The sequence below is a fragment of the Hemitrygon akajei genome, chromosome 22, assembly GCF_048418815.1.
Source record: "Hemitrygon akajei chromosome 22, sHemAka1.3, whole genome shotgun sequence".
NCBI classification, from domain to species: domain Eukaryota; kingdom Metazoa; phylum Chordata; class Chondrichthyes; order Myliobatiformes; family Dasyatidae; genus Hemitrygon; species Hemitrygon akajei.
Window position 1 is genome coordinate 39,910,287 of NC_133145.1, and position 20,918 is coordinate 39,931,204.

At 38.0% G+C, this 20,918-nt stretch overlaps 1 protein-coding gene across 19 annotated transcripts in view; it reads left to right on the forward strand.

The window, feature by feature from the left end:
* rbfox3a (RNA binding fox-1 homolog 3a) overlaps positions 1-20,918 on the forward strand; it is a 1,515,582-nt gene that overhangs the window by 849,841 nt on the left and 644,823 nt on the right. For all 19 annotated transcript variants that reach the window (XM_073026039.1, XM_073026046.1, XM_073026052.1 and 16 more), the window contains one exon: positions 10,827-10,881. The gene's annotated coding sequence lies outside the window, so the exon portion shown is untranslated. The remainder of the gene's footprint in view (positions 1-10,826; positions 10,882-20,918) is intronic.

Genomic DNA, 20,918 nt, shown 5'->3' on the forward strand with positions numbered 1-20,918 from the left:
ATGACTGCGCACAGCACCCCACCACAAATAACAGATAATCAGCTCCGGAGTGGCCGCTGCAAGCTGCGTCACACCGCCATCTTGGAATCCAGTGTCCTATTCCATTTAATTTCATTTGCTGTTCAGTTCTGGTGTAAGCCATATTCCCTGCCTATTGTTAGTTTTCGCTTTGCAAATCTCAAGGCTCACAGTCCTGTGTTACTCTCATCATTATCAGATTTTTCATCAACAGCATGCAGATTAGTGCTCTTTTTGAAACTCCAACTTGACTTGTTATCTTTTTCTCTTCCTTGTGCATTCCATTTATTTTTGCCTGCCCAACCTGTCGTTGTATGTGTCCTACTTTGTTGTATTTTCTGCAAGTTTTGCCTTTAAACTTGCATTGTTCTGGTGTTTGTGAGCCCCTGCTACTACGGAAACACAATTTGTTCACCAGACCAGTTTCTATTTAGGTGCTACAATTTTGTTCACGCTCACTGTCATTCCTGAATTGCATCTCTATCTGCTATTTCCATTGGTGCAGCTATTTCAAATGCTCTTTTAAATTTAAGTTGTGCTTCAGTTAGAAGCTGTTTTAGAATGTTTTCTTGTAAGATTCCACAAACTAAACGTTCTCTCAGTAAATCATCAAGCCCATCACTGAACTGACTACTGTATACTCAAAAGCAATCTCTTCAATTCACCCACATCCACTGAAATAGACTCCCCTTCCTATTGATTCTGCTTATGAAATCTAAAGTGTTCTGCAATCAATACTAAATGTTCCTGCTTTACTTTCACGATATCAGCAAAAATCACTTCAGCTGGTTTGTTTGGAGCAGTTAACGTCCTAAGCAAACTGAATGCCTTTAGTCACAATACACTCAGAACAACTGGCACCCACTTCTCATTGGGTATTCCACTTGCATTAAAGCATTGTTCAATTGACTCAGTATATAATTTCTAGTTATCTGTTGTGTAATCAAATTCATAAGTCTCTCTGATGTAGCCAGCAATTTCTGCTCTTCTTCTGTGATTAATATCACCTGGTACTCACTGTATATGAACCCGTGAATTCTTCCATTCCTGCCTTTTGTTAAATAAACAAACTGTCCGTTCCTGAAGAAGTATGTGCTGTGCTTTTTTTTTCACTCAACCATTTTTCGCTGCACTTTAAAAAAAAACCTCAAACGGCTCACTACGTTTCAACAGGTAGGCTGTCATCTTCGGTTTGTTTAAAACTTCCTCCTCACCACTATTATGTTTTGTAACTCAAATGCATAAAAACTAATTGAAAAGAAAACAAGGGAACCAGGAAAGTGAGTTTTTTACTTTAAGTGAGGCACATACACATGACGTATGCTATGCACATACTTTTACATGTAATCCGTAATGAAGTAATTAAACAACAAAGAATGCTTAATCAAACAATGTATTTACAATATTACTCAAATATTAAACACACAGGTAGAAAATCAGGTTCCCTAGTGGACTGGTTATTTCAAGCACTGTGTTACTTTTATTACCAGATAAGTACATCAAACAATGGGGGAGAAGAATCCTATGTTATGAAGAAGTTTATTTGAATGAGTAAGATTAACTTAAGTGAAGAGGAAGTTCGATAAGCTGATTAAGTGTGTTCATACACAGGATCAACATGGGAAGGGCTGGAATAATGAATAATGGTCTTCACATAACATGAAAATAATCCCAGGAGACACTATCACTTCCAGGGAAGAAATGTTTTATTTACTCTGGAATGGAGATAAAGTGTAAGAAAGGAATCACAGAGAGGATTGTGGAGGAGAGGGGAGGGTGTACTGAGATGGAATCATGAGAGTTGGTTTTAGTCAGATAATCTAGGGTTGGGGCACATCACGCTCGGTTGTAATTGGGGAGCCAGGGCTGATTGGGAGCCCAGGAGGGTAAGGGTTTCTGGCAGAGTCTGGGCCTCAGAGATGGAGATGGTGCAGAAGCAGCTGCAGCTTGAGAAACCTATTATTTATTTACAAGATTGTGATTGATAAGAAAGAGCTTCTTGAGAGCTGTGACATAAGTTACTTGTCCAACCAAAAAAATGTTACAAAATCTACTTTTCAATCTGATTACTGATGCAGTTGACAAGTGGATGATTCTGAATGAAAATGTCATAGGACAGGTACCATTCACCCTCTCAGGCCTCAATACCCATGCCAAGTAGTACTGACTTCTTATGCATAAAGGCACAATGCAACAAATTCTACCTCTCTGCCTATTACTGAGGGTGAAAGCAGCAAATGTGCTTTTCTTGGCCAAAATGATATACGGTATTTGCTCTCTGTATATCATCACCACTGGGTTTGCCTTGTTTTAGTTTATGGGATTAGTTTGCAGTAATACCCTGCAAGATTTTAAATCTGCAGATCTAGTAGCAGTATACAGTTTCTGGACAAAAAAAAAGACCATCAACTCCCATGAATGAATAACATTCTCAACAAAACAGGAGCTGTACTGAACCTAAACAGGATTCAAACCTCATTGAAAAGGATTTGATTACACTCGAAGCTTCAGGAAATGATCAAAATAACTTATTATGTTTATATTGTTGAGTAGCAGCATTCTAAATATCAGGATTCATGATGTAGGTTATAAAACATTCCACTGTTGGTTATAAAATATGCAATAGCTGAATTCTTAGTGAGCAAATTTTATTTCCACATTCCCTGAATGTTTTTCTCAGGTGTAAAGCTGATCTTCATTTTTTTTTTCGTGTGGGTACCTTTAATACTGGCCTTGTCATCTAATCTCCTGCATGTTATATTGAGACTGGCACTGAGCAGGGTTTCCTGGAGGGACAGCTGCTGAATCCATTGGGATTTGACAGGACCAACAAAGGGTGGTCAAATGCTGGGCTGTTGCTGTAGGAAAGAGCAGGACCAACATTATGGCCTGCTTTCCCTTGATCCTTTAGACAGCAGGGAGTTTGTGTCCCTTTGTGATCTATTCTGGTTCTGAATCACAGGGACTAAAACTTGCTTCCAGCAGTTAAGCTTGTTGCCCCACTACTGACGTAGAGTAACAAAACCAGACTTAGCTACTGCCTATCCACGGAGTCAGCTTGTTGGAAAGTAGGGGTCTTGCAGAATGTAACACCTTCCACGGACAGAGCAAAACAAGCCCCTTCTGTGGAAAACCCAAAAGCTATCTGGTAAACCTGTGACAGCCTGGCATTCAGAAATATTACAAAACAATAAAATAACTCAGTAATAGATTCTTTAAAAATTAAACATTGTCTCATTTAAAATCACTTTGAAATAATTAAGAACATTATTTGCTAAAGATCCATGCATCATCTTGCTATTATATAAGACTGGCACATGATGCATGAAAACTCTTACATGGCCTCTCTCTTGTTGTCCAGAGTTATATTAGTGTAAAGACCCAACCTGGAAATTCAACGTACACTTCCAATTCAACACCTTTCTAAACATGAGCTGAAATTCTGATAAGTCTGAAAGTTATTCTCCCTTATTAGAGCCACTCTGTTATTATTAAAGGCTTGTGTAATCTCTATTTATGCAATTATTGCTTTAAATCTTCTTTCAAGAGACTATTACCAAACTTCCACGTTAGTTGTAGGGACCATTTTGGATGAAAATCCAAAGCAGTTTGTAGATGACACCAAAATACGTGTCAGTGGACAGAAAAGAAGTCAGATATATTTGCAACATATCCCAGATGCACCAATGGATCGATGAAGCCATGTGTACCTGACAGCTTCTTCATCATCCCATCTACCTATGTTTGACCATAGATCTCTATCTATAACACTATACAGGCTCTGCTATATATGGAGTTTGTCCTGTTCAGATTTAACTTAACAAAATACATCATGTCACAGTTGTCTAAGTTAAATACCATCTACCATTCCTTGGCCCACTTTTGCACATATCTGTAGCCTTCTGTAATCTCAGAGGACCTTCTTCACCACCCATTATACCACCAATATTGATTTCATCTGCAAAAATTGCCAACCATACCAAATGCATTTTCATACATGTTTTTAACATGGATGACAGACAGTAATGGACCCAGAAACAATACCTGTGGCTCATCACTGTTCACAGGCATCCAATCTGATAAAACAAAATCTTCACTATCACCCTCTGAGTCCTTCAACCAAGCTAATCCTTTATCTGATTGGTGTGCTTACTCTAGATCCCCTGTATCTGACCTTCCGGACCAGACTACCTACTCAAATGGTCTCTACGTTCCCTGCAACCGCTCATATCATCTATCTTAATCACTGAAATATTTTATCCTTTCTACCATTTTCTTTGTAATTTTTAACTATGGTTCACACACTTGTATTAACAGTTTGGGACATTTTTATCCGCTCCTATGGCTGGTCTTGTTATTTATCCTTCGAAAGGTGGCTCGTATGAAGAACACGTGAGATTGCTTACTTTTTTCCAATTTTTTTAATGCATTTCCAACTTGTACCTTGAGTTTACCAGCAAATTATATTTGTATATTCTTTCACACCATTATGCTTTGGAACTCCAAAAATAGAAGAAATTGAAAGAAAAGCATGTGCATTTTCTTTTTGCTTTATTGAAGCACTCACATATGACGTGATGACATAATAGTGTATGCCATTCACGTACTTTTACATTTAACCCTTAATGAATTATGTAAATAACAAAGAATGCTTAATCAAACAATATATTTAAATATTACTGAAATATTAAATACACTACACACACATTTATACTCACTTTGTTAATTATAATGTGAGGACTTGTGAGGTTTCATTGAATCAGAATATTATTGCCAGGTTACAGTACTGTGCACTGCCTCATTCACTTGCCTGCGCCGTGGCTTCTGGAAAACACCAAAATCTCTTGATTTGTGGCTCTGTTTACTAGCTAGCACATAAGCATATGCAAAGTACCTCCATAGCTTGAGTGCCCAAGGTTTTTGTAATTGTGTACGAGCTAGAATTTGGCTTAATGTATGAAGGATACCCACCCATAGTTAATAGAAGATTCATATGACAATTGCTATTTGACGGATTTTAAATAAGTGGCCGTGCATATGTTTTACTTTTGCTGTTTTGTTGTCATCGTTTTGCTCAACATTATGAGCACGTTTTGGTTCGGGAATGTGTTGTGACGCTGGGAGTTGACTCCTTGGGTGTGTTGATAGCTAAGGCAAACAACAATGGAATCAGATCAGGAGTCCAGGGCTTTTCAACAGAAAAGGATGAGAGCTGTGCCTCTGGCCACGAGTTTCCTACTGTCCTTTTTGCTGTGCCTGTTGCTGATCCCCCATGTTCACTGCTGTGAACCCAGTGGCCTTTTTAAGCTTTCCATCTGCCTACACCTGGCCGTGACTGCTGTTGTTGATGGAGCTGACCCAGAATCTCTGAACTACTGGCAAAAATATCACCTGGATCCAATGAAAATTTAGAGAGGAATATATCCAGCAGCCTCAGTTTATTTTCCATCCTCTCTATCAAGGAGTTCCTAATATCAAACTCAACTTACCAGGCCAAGAGTTAATTCCTTAGAAATGGCAGAAACTGTGTAGATTTTAAATCAGAATTCCCAGTGGTTTGTTTATGTGCCTGTTCTAAGGGCATATATAAGCATCGCCCAGGATAATTTGAATGATTGATGTGCATCTCAGCTTCCCATTCCTGCCCTGTTCATGCTTTCCCAGTTGGATTTAAAGTCTCAACAGTGTGCTCAGTCTGCCAAGTTAAAACTGATAGAGCTATTTAGACAGCAGGAGTGCTGATCAACTATTTGCCTAATTAAATAAAAACAAGCTATTGATGATAGAATTAAGGGGTGACTGATTGTTCCAGTAACTATTGCAAATTGAGGTTTATGTGCTTGGAAATTCATCCTGAGACTGTGCACTATTGTCTCTGGAACTAACACCACTTATCTGTACTGCATGACTTTCTGAGTAACATACCTCGGATTTACTGTTTAGAGCATTTAGCGCTACTGAAGGGGAAATATTTCTAGGCAATCATTTGTCAAGAATCTTTCTCCTGTGTCCCTGTGAGGAGAAAATGACTAACTTCCATAATAACACTCATGTGAAAGGAAGCACCCATCGTAGGATAAAAAAATAAATAGTTCAGGGGAATTATAAAGTGTTGAGAGCTATTCTTCTCCAGTTTGCTAGAAAGCTTTTATTCATGATTTGTTACTTGGTTGCTATGTGTCATAAAACGTGAGGAGAAGTAAGTAACTATCAATTCAGACCATTTGAAGCTTTAATCATACACAGATATGAGCTTAACAGGTCTGAATAACAGTCAGGTAGCATGCCTCAAATGTAAAAAGACAAATCTCTGAATAAGCCTTTGCACAGTGATTGAGATAAAAAGCCTGTATTTACATATTGACTTTGATGACCTCAGAACACCACAAAGCACTTTTGAAGTACAGTATGAAATAAAAACAGAAGATTCTGAAAGACCCAGCAAGTGAGTGAGAGGAGGGAAACGCGGGTCTCATATTTTATCAGTGATCTGAAGCAACAATTTGACTCTTTTCCTCAAGTGCTGATCACATGCTGAGAGCTTCTATTTTTATTTTGGATTTACAGGATCTGCACTTTTTCCTTTGCTGTTTATTTGAAGAGTAGCTTGAAGGAATTGAAAAAACCCAGCAAGCTTATTTGTTTATTGCCAACTCGCACAAATAGGAATGTGATATTCAACTGAGAAATGTCAGGGCATGTTTTGTGGGTCTGTATCAGCAAACTCACTAGATAGTTGCTTGTGTGACCAATTCCACATCTGAAATTCAGTTTCACTGCAGTCAATGTGTTTCCCATAGTCCCAGTGTTTACAGACCGTGAATGAATTTCTTGGTAAATTTGTTTCAGTGATACTGGTTGACGGTTAAATATTCACTAGGACTCTGGGCTTCAAGCACCCCTTCCGTCAGGATAGTAATCCTTCTGTTCTCTCAGGAAGATAGATGGGGCCTTGGTTCATCATCACAGCTGCTGTAATTGCAATTTTGCCATCCTGGAGTACTTTATTTAAGTGTCCACCTAGATTGTGGGCTCAGTCTCTGGACTAGGGAGTGTGCTGGAAATCGAGCCATGGCTAACCTTGTGCAAAGCACTCAGTGGACCACAGAGACATTAGATAGATGATAGATAGATAGATAGATAGATAGATCTTTATTCATCCCCATGGGGAAATTCAACTTTTTTCCAATGTCCCATACACTTGTTGTAGCAAAACTAATAACATACAATACTTAACTCAGTAAAAAATATGATATGCATCTAAATCACTATCTCAAAAAGCATTAATAATAGCTTTTAAAAAGTTCTTAAGCCTGACGGTTGAATTGTAAAGCCTAATGGCATTGGGGAGTATTGACCTCTTCATCCTGTCTGAGGAGCATTGCATCGATAGTAACCTGTCGCTGAAACTGCTTCTCTGTCTCTGGATGGTGCTATGTAGAGGATGTTCAGAGTTATCCATAATTGACCGTAGCCTACTCAGCGCCCTTCGCTCAGCTACCGATGTTAAACTCTCCAGTACTTTGCCCACGACAGAGCCCGCCTTCCTTACCAGCTTATTAAGACGTGAGGCGTCCCTCTTCTTAATGCTTCCTCCCCAACACGCCACCACAAAGAAGAGGGCGCTCTCCACAACTGACCTATAGAACATCTTCAGCATCTCACTACAGACATTGAATGACGCCAACCTTCTAAGGAAGTACAGTCGACTCTGTGCCTTCCTGCACAAGGCATCTGTGTTGGCAGTCCAGTCTAGCTTCTCGTCTAACTGTACTCCCAGATACTTGTAGGTCTTAACCTGCTCCACACATTCTCCATTAATGATCACTGGCTCCATATGAGGCCTAGATCTCCTAATTATATTATGCAACATACACAGCAGATCAGATATTAAATCTCATTTTGAAATGCCAACATAGAAATGCAAAGTGTGGTTTTATCCTCTTTTCAAAATTATGGCTATTTATTTGGAGACACAAGAGACGACAGCTCCTAGAATCCAGAACAACAGCCAATCTGCTGGAGGAGCTCAACAAGTTGATCAGTATTTGTGGACAGAAGAAATGCAATTTTAATCCAAACTGTTGACAACTCCCACCCCTCCCTCACCCATAGATGCTCGACCTGCCGAATTCCACCAGGAGACTGTTTCTTACTGCACTTATTTATTTGATCTGTTTTGATGTTATTTACTTAGAGATTCAGCGCAGTACAGGCCCAAGGAGCCATACTGCCCAGCAACCCGCCTATTTAACCCCAGCCTAATCACAGGACAATTTACGATGGCCAATTAACCTAATAACCGGTATGCCTTTTGACTGTGGGAAGAAACTAGAGAACCCAGTGGAAAACCCTCATGCACGCACACAAGACAACTGTCTAAACTTTCTTACCAGTGATACGGAATTGAACTCCAAACTCCTATGTTTCTGCCTATCAAGTTACACCCAAAATTAAAGATTATCTTCAAAGATTCAAAAGTTATCAAAGCATGTAAGCCGTATATCTGAGATTTGTCTTCTCCAGATAACCATGAAGCAAAAGCCATGGAGTCATTCAAAGAAACACATCAAACCCCCAATACTACACAAAAGCATCCTTTAAATGTGCACATAGTCATCAATCCCTCCACATAACGGAGGGAAATGGTTGACGGCGTAGCTGGGAGGAATTAGTGTTTGGGTGTTTCTGATTTGCTTTTTAATTAAAAGTTAAGTTCTCGTTTACGAGAGTAACCTATATAATTTTAGGTTTCAGAAGATCCCAATTGCAAATAGGTCCAGAAATAATAAAAATGATGAATTTGTGGCACTTTGAAAATTACAATCCTCAAGATGATATTCTTGCACTTACATAAAAAAATCAGCTAAGTTAATGGTTGTGTTACATGTCTGGATAAGCCAGGCAGTGTAAGCATAATAAAATAATATCAATTTCTGAAAATTTGGAAATAACTGCTGAAAAAATAAGCCATCTGATCATTGTGAAAATTTGCCTTAATGCAAAATTTTGATTTTATAAATAGAAGTATACAAAAACAAAAAAAAAGTTATGCTAAAACTTTGTAAGTCACATTACCTTAGCCTTGCACCATGTTTAAAGGCCTTGGGGGTGAAGACTTAAAACAAGAATAGTGTGTGTTCCTTATGGAGATGTCTGAAGAGAGATTTGAAACAAGTGTTAAAATTTAGAAGTATTTTGATGGACAAAATAAGGTGTCATAAGTCAGGTGTTGAATCAGGACCCAACTGCAGAACACAGACACTGGAGTCCCAGAAACAGGACGAGACAGAACCCAAGGATGGGACGGGATACAGTCTAGGCAGGGAAAGCAGGACCAAGACGAGGGACTGGGAACAAGGAGCCTGGGGTGGACTCCGAGCCCAAGACTGGACAAGGACCCAGAACCTGGGTCTTGCCTCAGGTTCAGACCCCCAAACCCAGGTGAGGATGTGTCACGGCTGGAGGCTGCAGGCGTGCGTCGAGGCTGGAGGCTGCAGGCTTGGAGCCTGGGGAACTCGGAGGCTGGAGCTAGGGGCAGACTAGGAATTGTACATCAACGTGGAGCCGGGACTTATCCTCCAACAAGCTGGGACTCATCTCTAACAGGACACTGACATGAAACAGGACAGTACACAAACATAGAGCCAGGGCTTATCCACCAACAAGCCAGGTCTCATCTATAACTGCACACCAAGGTGGGGCAGGACCATCCATCAGGTAACAGCAGAGCAGCCTGACCTACCCCACAGAGATGAGGACAAGGCAAGACAGATCCTCCCCATAGGGCAACAGCAGAACAGCCAGACTTACCCCACAGGGGTAAGGACAGGAAGAGACAAACACCAAGGAACTACAGACAGTTCCACCTCTGTATCAGGGTAGCTCTGAGTAGCTCCGAATAGCCATTACAGCCGGCAGCCTTGGCTGGCTACAGAAGCAACCAGATCCCTACCTAGCTCAGAGTGGCTGACAGCCACCCAGCTGGCTGGCCCAGGAAACAGCTGAATCCATACCACAATGACCACTCCAACTACTACCAGCAAGGCTCCCAGAAGCCATGGTTCTCCAATACAGCCCCAAGGATGGCAAGAGTCCATTCTAGCTTTCCACCAGCCATGAATGACTTGACTTCTTCCTTCCTTTCTTTCTTTCTTTCTTTCTTCCCCCCCCCCCAAAAAAAAACCAACCACACTCACTACCAGGGCCACTTATATTCCCAGTTCCAATATGAGCATCAGGTGTTTCTGGTTAAGTCCAACCGCAGCAAGGGACCGCCGGAAAACCCGGAGTCCGCAGAACAGACCACAGACTTCGGACTGAACCACCACATAAGGATAAGCGGTTTCCACAGAACAATGACAACCAAGAGTACAGTGTTAAGTTAACTGGTAAATAATGTACAGTGGTGAGACTCGTCTGTCTAAAGCAATAAGTTGCTACGATCTGAAATGCAGGATCTAAAAGGGCGGTGAGAAGAGATTCAAAAGTAATTGTAGAAAGGGAACTTGGTTAAATACCTATCAAAGATGAATTGGAATAACTAAGAAAATGAAATGAAGATAGGACTGCAGGTCTAGCTCCTTCAAAGAATGTTGCAAATGTCCTCCTATATCATATGATAGATTGAAATGTGCTTTCCTGGATGTTAAAGAACAATCAGTAGATATTAGATGTGCAACTGGATGGAATAATGCTTTTTAAGACTATTTCAACTAACTCATTGTTATGTGTTTGTCATTTGCTTGTCAATTCCTTTGTTATTTCAGACTTGATTCAACAACTTGTGATTTTTTTGTATTTTGCAGAATCCTAAGCGCATATACGAGGACATTCATGCCATTCTCAGTCTAAGACTCTCGGGTAAGCAAAATTTAGTAGAAAAGTTCACTTTCTTTCTTTTAAGTTTTAAATTTGATAGTACTATTCTAATTGCCAATAATCAAGTCTTAATATCTCAGATGAAAATAAATCAAAATTCTCAAGACCAAAGTTCATTTTTCTTGTAATAAATATACTAATTGGATTATTTGTAATATTAAAATGCTTATGCCATATAGAAAGTTATACACTAACTGCTTAACTAATATATATATAACTTTAAAACCTTTTCCTTAATCTTACTTTTTGAAGCTCACTATGTAACATTAGATTGTTCTTCATATTGTTGAAAGAAGTACATTCTATTGAACGTTCACAATCCTAAATGTATTAAAGGCAATCTTTTAAAAGCAGTCCATTATTCCTATCAAATGTAACTGGAACTGAATGTTACAATACTGTACTTGGACACACATATAAAGTGGCTAATAACAGGTTGTTTTGATTAAGGAGTTTTAAAGCATCAGGGATAATAACAAGGGATAACTGAGAACATGAGTAAATGGACTGATATCTCCTTTAATAACATTTAGGATTACACAACAGTTCAGTAGAACACATTTCTTCTTAGCTACTTCTATTAATCATTATTGTCTACTCAATAAAACATTGATTGCCACATAAAGTCTCTGTTTATATCATAGGCTGTGATTTTAACTTAACCAACACGATGGGCTCTATGCCCATTTTTGAGCAATACCATTTTTTCATATTTTTGAAGTCAAAATTTGATGTGATATAAAAAAACGATGTCTCTCTCTCTAAATTGGCCCAACTCACCTCTTAAGTTAGGGTTGGGGTGAGGGTGCCTAACCATTTGCTTTTGCTTTAAGGTTGTTAAATTAAGAAAGTCTTAGTTATGCTAGTTTTAACTGTTTGAATTCTTGTTTATTCTGGCTAGAGATTAATAAATAACTTTTTTCTAAAAGGTTATGCCGTCAGTGCTAACTTTTGATTTTTGTGGTTTCGCATATTGCTGGCTCAACACTTGAATTATTTTGCTCAACACTGTTGAATGTCTGACTGTATTTTTTTACATTACTGATTCCCTTCACTATCTGTATAGCTTTTGCATGCCATTAACAGATATCCATTGCCTGTATAGTTCTTACATTGTTGATAGCTGTTCATTGACTGCCTGAAATTATTTCAAGAGAACATTGCTATTAAAAATGCTGTGTGCACAATTCACCCAGTAGGCTCTTTTTGAAAAGTGAAGACTCACAAACACTAACTTCAATCCTTGCCTGGTCTGGCTTGACAAGTGTAACTTTAGAATACTTGATACCCAAATGAAAGGCTACAACTCAAGTATAAGGCAGTGTTCTGCCTGGAATCACGTACTTCATTAAGCCACTAGATGAAGAGGAGGGCAAAGGCTATTTCCCCTATCAGAAACACAGCTCCAGTTGAAGGTTCATGGAGTTGTATTGGCAGTGGCCTTGAAGACTACATGACCCAGACTGTCTACTCCCCTATTTGAACAGAAAATGCATGGTGTTAAACAGCTTGTAACAACATAGAAATACTGTAGAGAATTCATTATGGAGAAAACAAAATAAAACCTGTTTTCATTCATAAACATGAGAAATTCTGCGGATGCTGGAAGCCCAAAGCACACACAAAATGTTGGAGGAACTCAGCAGGAAAGGCAGTATCAACGGGAATGAATAAACAGTCGATGTTTCGGGCCAAGACCTTTCTTCTGGGCTGATATGGAAGTGGGGAGATGCCAGAATAAAAAGCTGGGGGGGAAGGGAAGGAGGCTAGATAGAAGGCGATAGATGAAGCCATGTAGGTGGGAAAAGTAAAGGCTGGAGAAGAAGGAATCTGTTAGGAGAGGAGAATGGACCATAGGAGTGATGATCAATGATATTTAAATTGACCTTTAATTTATTCATCACTACACTAAATTCAAGAATAATTTTGCTACACATACTAAACATATTACAGTCCATAACATGATTCCAATGACTCATAGGTATACACATTTATTAAGGTCTAATTGTTTTCCAACAGCATTATTTCAACATTTATAATCTAGCTGATTCATTAGTACTACTTCATGATCTGAAATCAGACAACCTTGCCCTTTAATGGTAAAACATATCTTATATTGACAGTTGATGTTCCAAAGGATTTTTTTTAAAACTATCTGTGTTTTTGAAAGCAGAGTAAACATCTTTGGGTCTTTCAAACATTCTTTTTTTTTGTGTCCTGATATTTATTTCCAGTTAACCACAGTCTGGTTTGCTCTCTCAAAGGGTTCCAGGTTGTGTCTCAGTCTTCAATATAGTTTCTATTCAAAAAGTGCCAAAGGTTTCAAACAGTGAAGCATAGAAACTATCCCTTTGGAAATAAGTTGGCCTGAGTGGATCAATAGATGACCCTGAATGAAGCAGTTTACATTACAGAGATAGTTTAGTAGTTTTATTCTGCAGGATCACTTTCAGCCTTGTAAATAACTATATTCAGCATTATTGAGGTAATCACAGGGTGCATTTTGTGTACTTTTGTTGACATATTGCCTGAATAATTTACCTCCTTTCAGCTTGTAGGGAGAAAAAAAGTAGTCATTACAAGAACTAGAAATGAAGATATATTAGAACAAACAACTGAGGAATAAACTGGTGGAATTTGCTGTATTTTCAGTTTACTGTTAAAGCAAACTCTTCCGAAGTTTGCATTGGAAATAATAATTATCTTATTTCACCATTCCCCAATATGCAGCATTTCCAAGCCAGTGTGCTTGCTTTAAAAGGGATTGATAAATGAACCTGTTGGAGATCACCTGGACTGCCAATGTCTTTTTACTAGCTGTGAGTCATACCTTAACTTATATGGCTGAAAGTCATTCGTCATGGTTCATGAGGGTTAGGTCGGTAGTTGGTTAAGTTGATTTAAATTTTTCCCGTAGTCACCGAAGAATAAAATTCAATAATAGATGAGTAGTTGAAACTACAGAAATGAAGGTATTTTGTTACAAAATTTAAACAGTTATTACTTAGAAGGAGATCATTTTCTTCTGTCCCAGTGATTGGGCATGCACCCATCTCCCATGATTAAATTGTTGGTTGCCCAGCTGGATATGTTTGGCTAATTCATCCTCAAGAAGTCAGGAGGAAACGTAAGTTGAAACCAACAGGTAGTAATATATCTACCTTTGAATTCTTCTTGAGTAACATGACAGAAAAACTAAATGGTGCATTCTTTTATCTGTCTGAGGTTTTCAGAAACCTTTGAGCTTGTGTTGATTGAACTTTTTGTGGGAAATAAAGGCCCCTTCCAACTCAGATCTTTATATAACAAAATGGTGTCCCTTTAGTTGAAGTTACCAGAACCTTTTATTTACTCCTCCAACAATAAATAAGAATTTTTCATTTTCAGTAAACCCTTTCTAATCCCAAAAATATGTTAGTGATCTGTCTTGGCCTTTTCATCATAGAACTGGCAACATTTGGCTACCTAAAAATGTATTACAGAACATTGGGAATGCTGACTTAGGGTCCTAATCTTTTAAAATTGTCTGTTGGATCAGGTTCAAGGATAGGAAATTGGAGTCTGGTCTGCAACCAGTAAGCAAGAAATTAGTTGGTTGAGGTGCGGCAAATGTAATTTTAGAACAGGATCGGTGATCACAGAAATTTGGGTCCAGTGTTACTATCCCAAAATATGACAAAGCACCAAGCCATTCTCTTCTCAGTTGAGTAGTTCTTACTAAATTTACAGTTTAAGCTCAATATACATTCAGTTTCCACTTTATTAAGTAACTCCTGTACCTAATAAAGTGTCCACTGACTGTATGTTCATGGTCTTCTGCTGCTGTAGCCCATCCACTTCAAGGCTCAAATTGCTGTGCATCCAGATATGCTGTTCTGCACACCATTGATGTAATGCATCGTTATTTTAGTTATCGTCGCCTCTACTGTCGGCTTGAACCAGTCTGGCCATTCTCCTCTGTCTTCTCTCTTTAACAAGGTGTTTTTGTCCACAGAACTGCTGCTCACTAAGTGTTTATTTCTTTTTGTACCACTCACTATTCCCCTATCTCTTATCTTCAGCAGTAACCCAGACAAGCAGCTTGCAGCAGCATAACAGTTAAAAAGTATGAACCAGGGTATTACACATGGTTCTTCTGAACATCCTTTTGATGGCAATCTTAATTACAATCTCAGTTCACAAGTTCTATTTTTAGCAGCCACAGCTGGTAATTATAACAATATTTTTACTGTATCTTCTCTTTCTTTACTGATTAATAACTGCCTGGCTTCTACACCCCTTTTCCCACCTGCTCGCAGAATCCTAGTAGTGCTACTTCTAACCTAACTGAGGGAAGTTACTTGAGAAAGACTTTGAAGACCTCATGCTCTGGCTCTATTGCCCGCCTGTGGGTAACCATCTAATCTTTGCTCAGTACCTGTCCTTGATCGTGCAGCTTACATCAGAAATGCAATACTCTTTCTTGGCATTGAACATTGGAGAATCAGCAGCTATGTCAGTGTGTAGCACCAGCTTCAGTTAGTGTGTCTGCTTTGAAACCACAGGCAAACTGTTCGATCATGCATCGTTCCATTTATAATATCTTTAAAACTTTATTTCAAGGAGCTGCTACATTTATACTTAAACAATTAGCATGCATCAACTGCAGTTTGGAATAAGTACTGATTTATAAATTAAATAAGGCTTTTGACAGGTTTCACTTTGGAATGAATGCCCCTGCTGATAAAGCCCTCCTTCCCCAGCTTCAATAATGATGTTGGCTTCAGGCCTAATACGGGGATTGGTCTAAGATACAAACAGAACAAAATTTAATTATTAATCATGTTTTCTCAGGCCACCTCAGGTGAAAGTTGAAGATAATGTTTCTTCAGAAATAATGTAAACCTACAGCAGCTGTAACAATTTTAACCTAGACAGGCTTTAGCTTGAATTCTTAAGCTAAGATGAATGCCATTGGAAATTTTTGAATTGTAAGCAAAAGATTCAGTTATTCTAAATAAATCATACAATTTTGAATAAGTTAAATGGCAATTAGATAAAGCCACCATCTCATACATTTTCGTTACTTTATTGCACTACTGATACATTTTAAAATGTCGTCTCCTCGTTGGTGGCTACCCAGCCACAATGAAATTTACCAAGTGACCTGCTTCTGGACCTCTGTCAAAACGATTCTGAAATTGGCCACTGGGAGGTATGGAAGAGTAATCTAAAGTTATTTCCTGCCTGAGATAAAGCGTTTGGCATCCACTTTATTACCTCCCTACAGAGAATAGCCAAGTTGGTCAGCTCAACACGTAACAAATATGGTAAATCAATGGTTCTTGTGTGTAGCTAGAAAGCTTGGGGTACTGGGTATGAATCATGGCAGTGTAGAATAAAAAATGAAATAACAGTCAAAGCATTTGTAAGCTTTCACAAGCAGAATTCAATACTGTAAAAAGTCAGCTGGTTCATCCATGTTCTTGAGTCACAGTCAAACAGCATATAAACAAGCCTTTAGTCCCTGCTATGTTCACCAATTAGTACCTAAAAAAAAAAGTTTCTTATGATTCTAACTAAAGTAAATGATAGAGCAATTAGAGCAATAAGCCACTTGCTTAGAGCAATCAGGGAAGGATCGTAATATTAAAGCCCTGGAACTAGTAATATTTTCAAATTCAGCCATTGTGTGTCAACAGAAACCATTGGTACTCTGAAACACAGACTGGTGATACAATCAATGTTCTTTTATTTCTCCCAAAAGACGGCACATTGGCTGAGAATTCCCTTGGAAGCAGTCACGTTCTGCTTCAATCGCTTCAGCAGAACGTGGCATCGAAAGCCTATTCACTTGTGTGAATGGTGTTTCCGCAGGATCTGCAGGAAGCTGAGAGCAGTGGAGCATGATCAGTGCAGATCATGTCAAGGTCCTTCTGACCCATTCTCTGCCATCAAAATCCAAGACGTCAACTGTTAAATCAATCCAGATTGTTTTCATTATCACACTGCCGACTTGTATATGACACCGTTTTAAAAAATTAACCATCAATTTGCAATTTTTAACAAATAACTCCACATGCAAGAAGCAGTATCTTCGCTGTAAAATTTGAATCATAGTTCCTGAAACAATTGTGTAGAAGTACCACTACTATTTCAGTCTTTGTTAACATTGCTTTTATCTTGAATCTGCCCTTGAGAAGTTAATTAAGTAGTTAAAGGACAATCCATTTAAAATGTGAGCAATTTAAACTTCTCTACAAATTGTTGAAATATTATGTTTCATTACAGTACATGTTAGATATGATCCCAGCACACCTCAGGGTCTAGATTCCCAATTCATTGCTCCCGGCATTCCGTATAGCCAAAGCCTGAATTACTACATTCACTGCTTCATTGATGTCATTTCTAGTAACAATAAACTACAAGCCAGATAACTGGGTGATCCCATTTGGAAGTAGGATACTGGTGCTTTAAAAGTAAAAGTAACCATTATAAATGAAAATTTGAGTTAAAAATAACTCCAGCATTGACTGGGCTTTTATTTTCTTTATCAATGTTTTAAGGAGAGATTCTCAGATGCTTAAGTTCTTATGAACTGTTGAACACTTGCTATTTGGTTTTTCACCAGCACTGACCCAAACCTAGATTTCCCAACAGAGTGGAAGGTTGCTCCACTATCCATCTGCGTTATGCCAATCAATTAACCATGAATGTCGGCACTAGATCATGCAGACGCATTCTTTTGTAATTCCATAAGGGGCACACTGGTTAGAGGATGAATTAAAAACACTCTATTGCTTGTGAATATCTTAATGTAATTGCAAAAGTCATCTAAATCACATTTTTGTTGACTTTTTAATTATTTTTGCCTTGTGTATAATCACACATTTGTACATGAATTGCATTTTAAGTCAAAACTCTCTGACTATTCTGAAGAACTTTTGAATTTCATACCACTTCACTTATGAGGTGAACTGTAAGCAAACTTGACCGATAGTGTGAGATCTATGGTAATGTGAAGTAATCTCAGTTATTCCTGGAATGCAATGGATTATTGCAATCAGTGCCAGAATGTAGTCTTGAGGATTTTAATACGAATGAGTAGACATGAATGCTTCACCTAGTTTTCTTTATCATTTAATTCAGCATCATCTCTGACTAATTTACAAACTCAACAAATAGAATGTGTTCATTAGAGAACATAGATGTGTTTTATTGCAATGGTACCTTTCACAAAAATGCTAACCCCTTTAGCCTTAAAATAGTTCATGTCTCACTGCTACTATCTTCCCATTAGTCTTTGTTGCTTTGAACGTATTGTGTTCAACAATGTTTCATTTGCCTTTGCAGTAGTTTCATACTCAATGACTATGTTCATAATATTTAGTCAACCATTCAATCTAGATTTTATTTCCTTAATTCACATCTTTTAAAGATTAGTTTGAAATCATATTTCTGATCACTAATCTATACAATGTAACATTTCCCAATAGTTGTAATCCAGTTGTTTCTTTGAAAGCCTCCATAACCTCTTTTAACTTCTATCTTGCCTAGAGTTATCATGCTTCCCATTGTGATTTAGTGTTTCTAATAAAAATTTATGTTATTTATTCAAGTTCAAGTTTAATTGACATGCAACCATGCATGAATGCCAATGAATACAGCCAAATGAAACAGTGTTATGCCTCTCTCCTGGGCAGTTGTAAACAGCCAGTACTGTGGCTTGGGGCCTAGTCCTCGCTCTGACTGAGGCTGTGCAGCGCTCCCGCCATTTGCCGATTAATCAGTGAATCAGACTTGCAGCATTCCACATTAACAATGTCCAACAGAGTCTTGCAATCATAAGAAAAGTGACTAATTGGCCCATGCAAACAGTGAAATACTTGACCCTGAGATACATTTTTAATCATAAGTGCCCAATACAAATTATTGTTAACTTGTGCTTTGTTTCTTAGATATTCTTCAGTGCACTTTCATACTATTAAGATCATTTACCTTTGTCACAGGTTTCTCATAGAACTCAAAATATAGCTTGTGTTTGCCATTTTATCACAATCAGCTAGATATTTTAATTCTCAAAGAATTCTAATTAATTTGTTAGGTTTGACAAACACTTATTGGCTTGGGATTATTACACTTATCCATGTTAAGTCCTATTCAGTTACTTGTATTCAACAGACTCCAATAGTTTTTCTACAGAATAATAACAAATATTATGTTCTATTTATTAAGTGGCATTCCTTAGGTCTTAACCTCTGGTAATATATTTGTATGTAATGAAATGTGACCATCTCAGTGAAAGCTCTGCTTTCTTCTCTATTTTCTGTTTGAAGCCCTTGGTAGTGAGAATTTGTTCAGTACAAAGCCAAAGACAAGGTGTTCAAAAGCACAAACATCGGGCATGGTGTAGAGAGAAGCTTTAGGCATAGACAGGCATCATGGTAAGCATTGGTGGATCCTGCCATGTGGACTATTTCCATTCTGTCCAGCTCAATAGCTCTTTCCACCCTTGTTTCTGCCACTGCATAGCTTGGAGGCAAAATCAAGTTGTCACTGGATCATGGAAAAAGCAGATCATAGGAGAAGGGGATGAAGAAGAACCTGGACCTGGTTTGTTGATTCAGAATATTGCAAGCGTTAGTGTTAGATGTGAGGGGTTATCTTCCCTTATAACCACATAGGTGAGACAGACTTCAACTTTCCAATTTAAGCCTGCTTGATGCAGAAATTCTCAGAAGAATTTTGTGTCGGTGACATCAAAATAGGTGTCATATACCTTTTGACATCATTGAACATGTCTGCTGGCCTCTGTGTGTTCATTTCCTATTTGCAACCATTAACGCAGATGTCTTGAATATGTTTTGCAATGGCCCTTAAATAAAATGCAGTTGTGTAGAATACAGAAATATTGTCTTAAACAAGAGAGAGTTTCTTGATCCATTTTTAATTGACAGCTAGATATCAAATCAATATCATCTGTATAAAACCCAATAATTTCCCTTCAGATTACAATAGCAAAGTATAATTTCCCAATTATAGGCTTGTTTTGCTATATTTGCTTTCTCTTCTATAGTCCCACCTCTTGTATCTTCAGGACTTGTTAATTTTGCTGCTATTATGGAAAGTAACCTCTCTACTCTACGCAGCAAATACAGATAGCTTAACACTGTAAAAATAGGAAATAATATACAAAAAATGCTTCAGAGTAAAATGATTAAAAGTATATTTTATAATGTTCCCCTAGCTTTTCCTGCGCAATTTTGTTTGAAGTCACCCAAAACAGTGCAAAAGACCTAGGAATTTCAAGTACAAATCCCACTGAAGGCAAATCAGTTTTCTTCAGTTCTTGCATTGATTTGAGAAATGTCAACTTAAAACTGGTGAGATCAGCAAAGTAACAACCTGATCAAATGAGTCATTACTACAGTTTCTGCTAAGTGTGCCATTCGAAAACTTTTGAGGAAGTTCCTAAATATACGTTTTTACTAAAAACAAGAACACTAATTGGAATATTGTTGAGCTTTTTTTTCTTGACTGTCTCCTTTATATCAAAGTAACTTGTATCTGGCTCTGGAGTAGCATTTTAAAAGCATGTTCAGTTATTTACAGTTGGATCATTCATGATGGCATGAATAAAATATTTAGTTCTGTGACAGGGATGTCTAGTGTTGTATTAATCAAGCAGCAGCAGGTTAGCCCCATCAGTAAGTGTTGTGCTATTCAAATACATGTTTTAAGCTATTCTCTAAAATGTTTCCCTTTCTTGCATATTCAAGGCAGATTTTATATTCAGCATTAACTGGGTAAGTGTAAACATAAACAAGGAAAATAAACAGAATATCTGCAACGGAGTGTATACTCAGATGATTGATTACACCCAAAACTTAAACTCTGGGCTGATAAATGAAATATCAATTTGCTAAAAGAATTTGAAAATATCACTGGCACAAGTCAAACAAAAATGAAACCAAATTGTGTTGATTCTGTAGGTCCATTCCCATAGAAAGTTTCCTGAAAGTGTGGTGAAAGAATTAAAA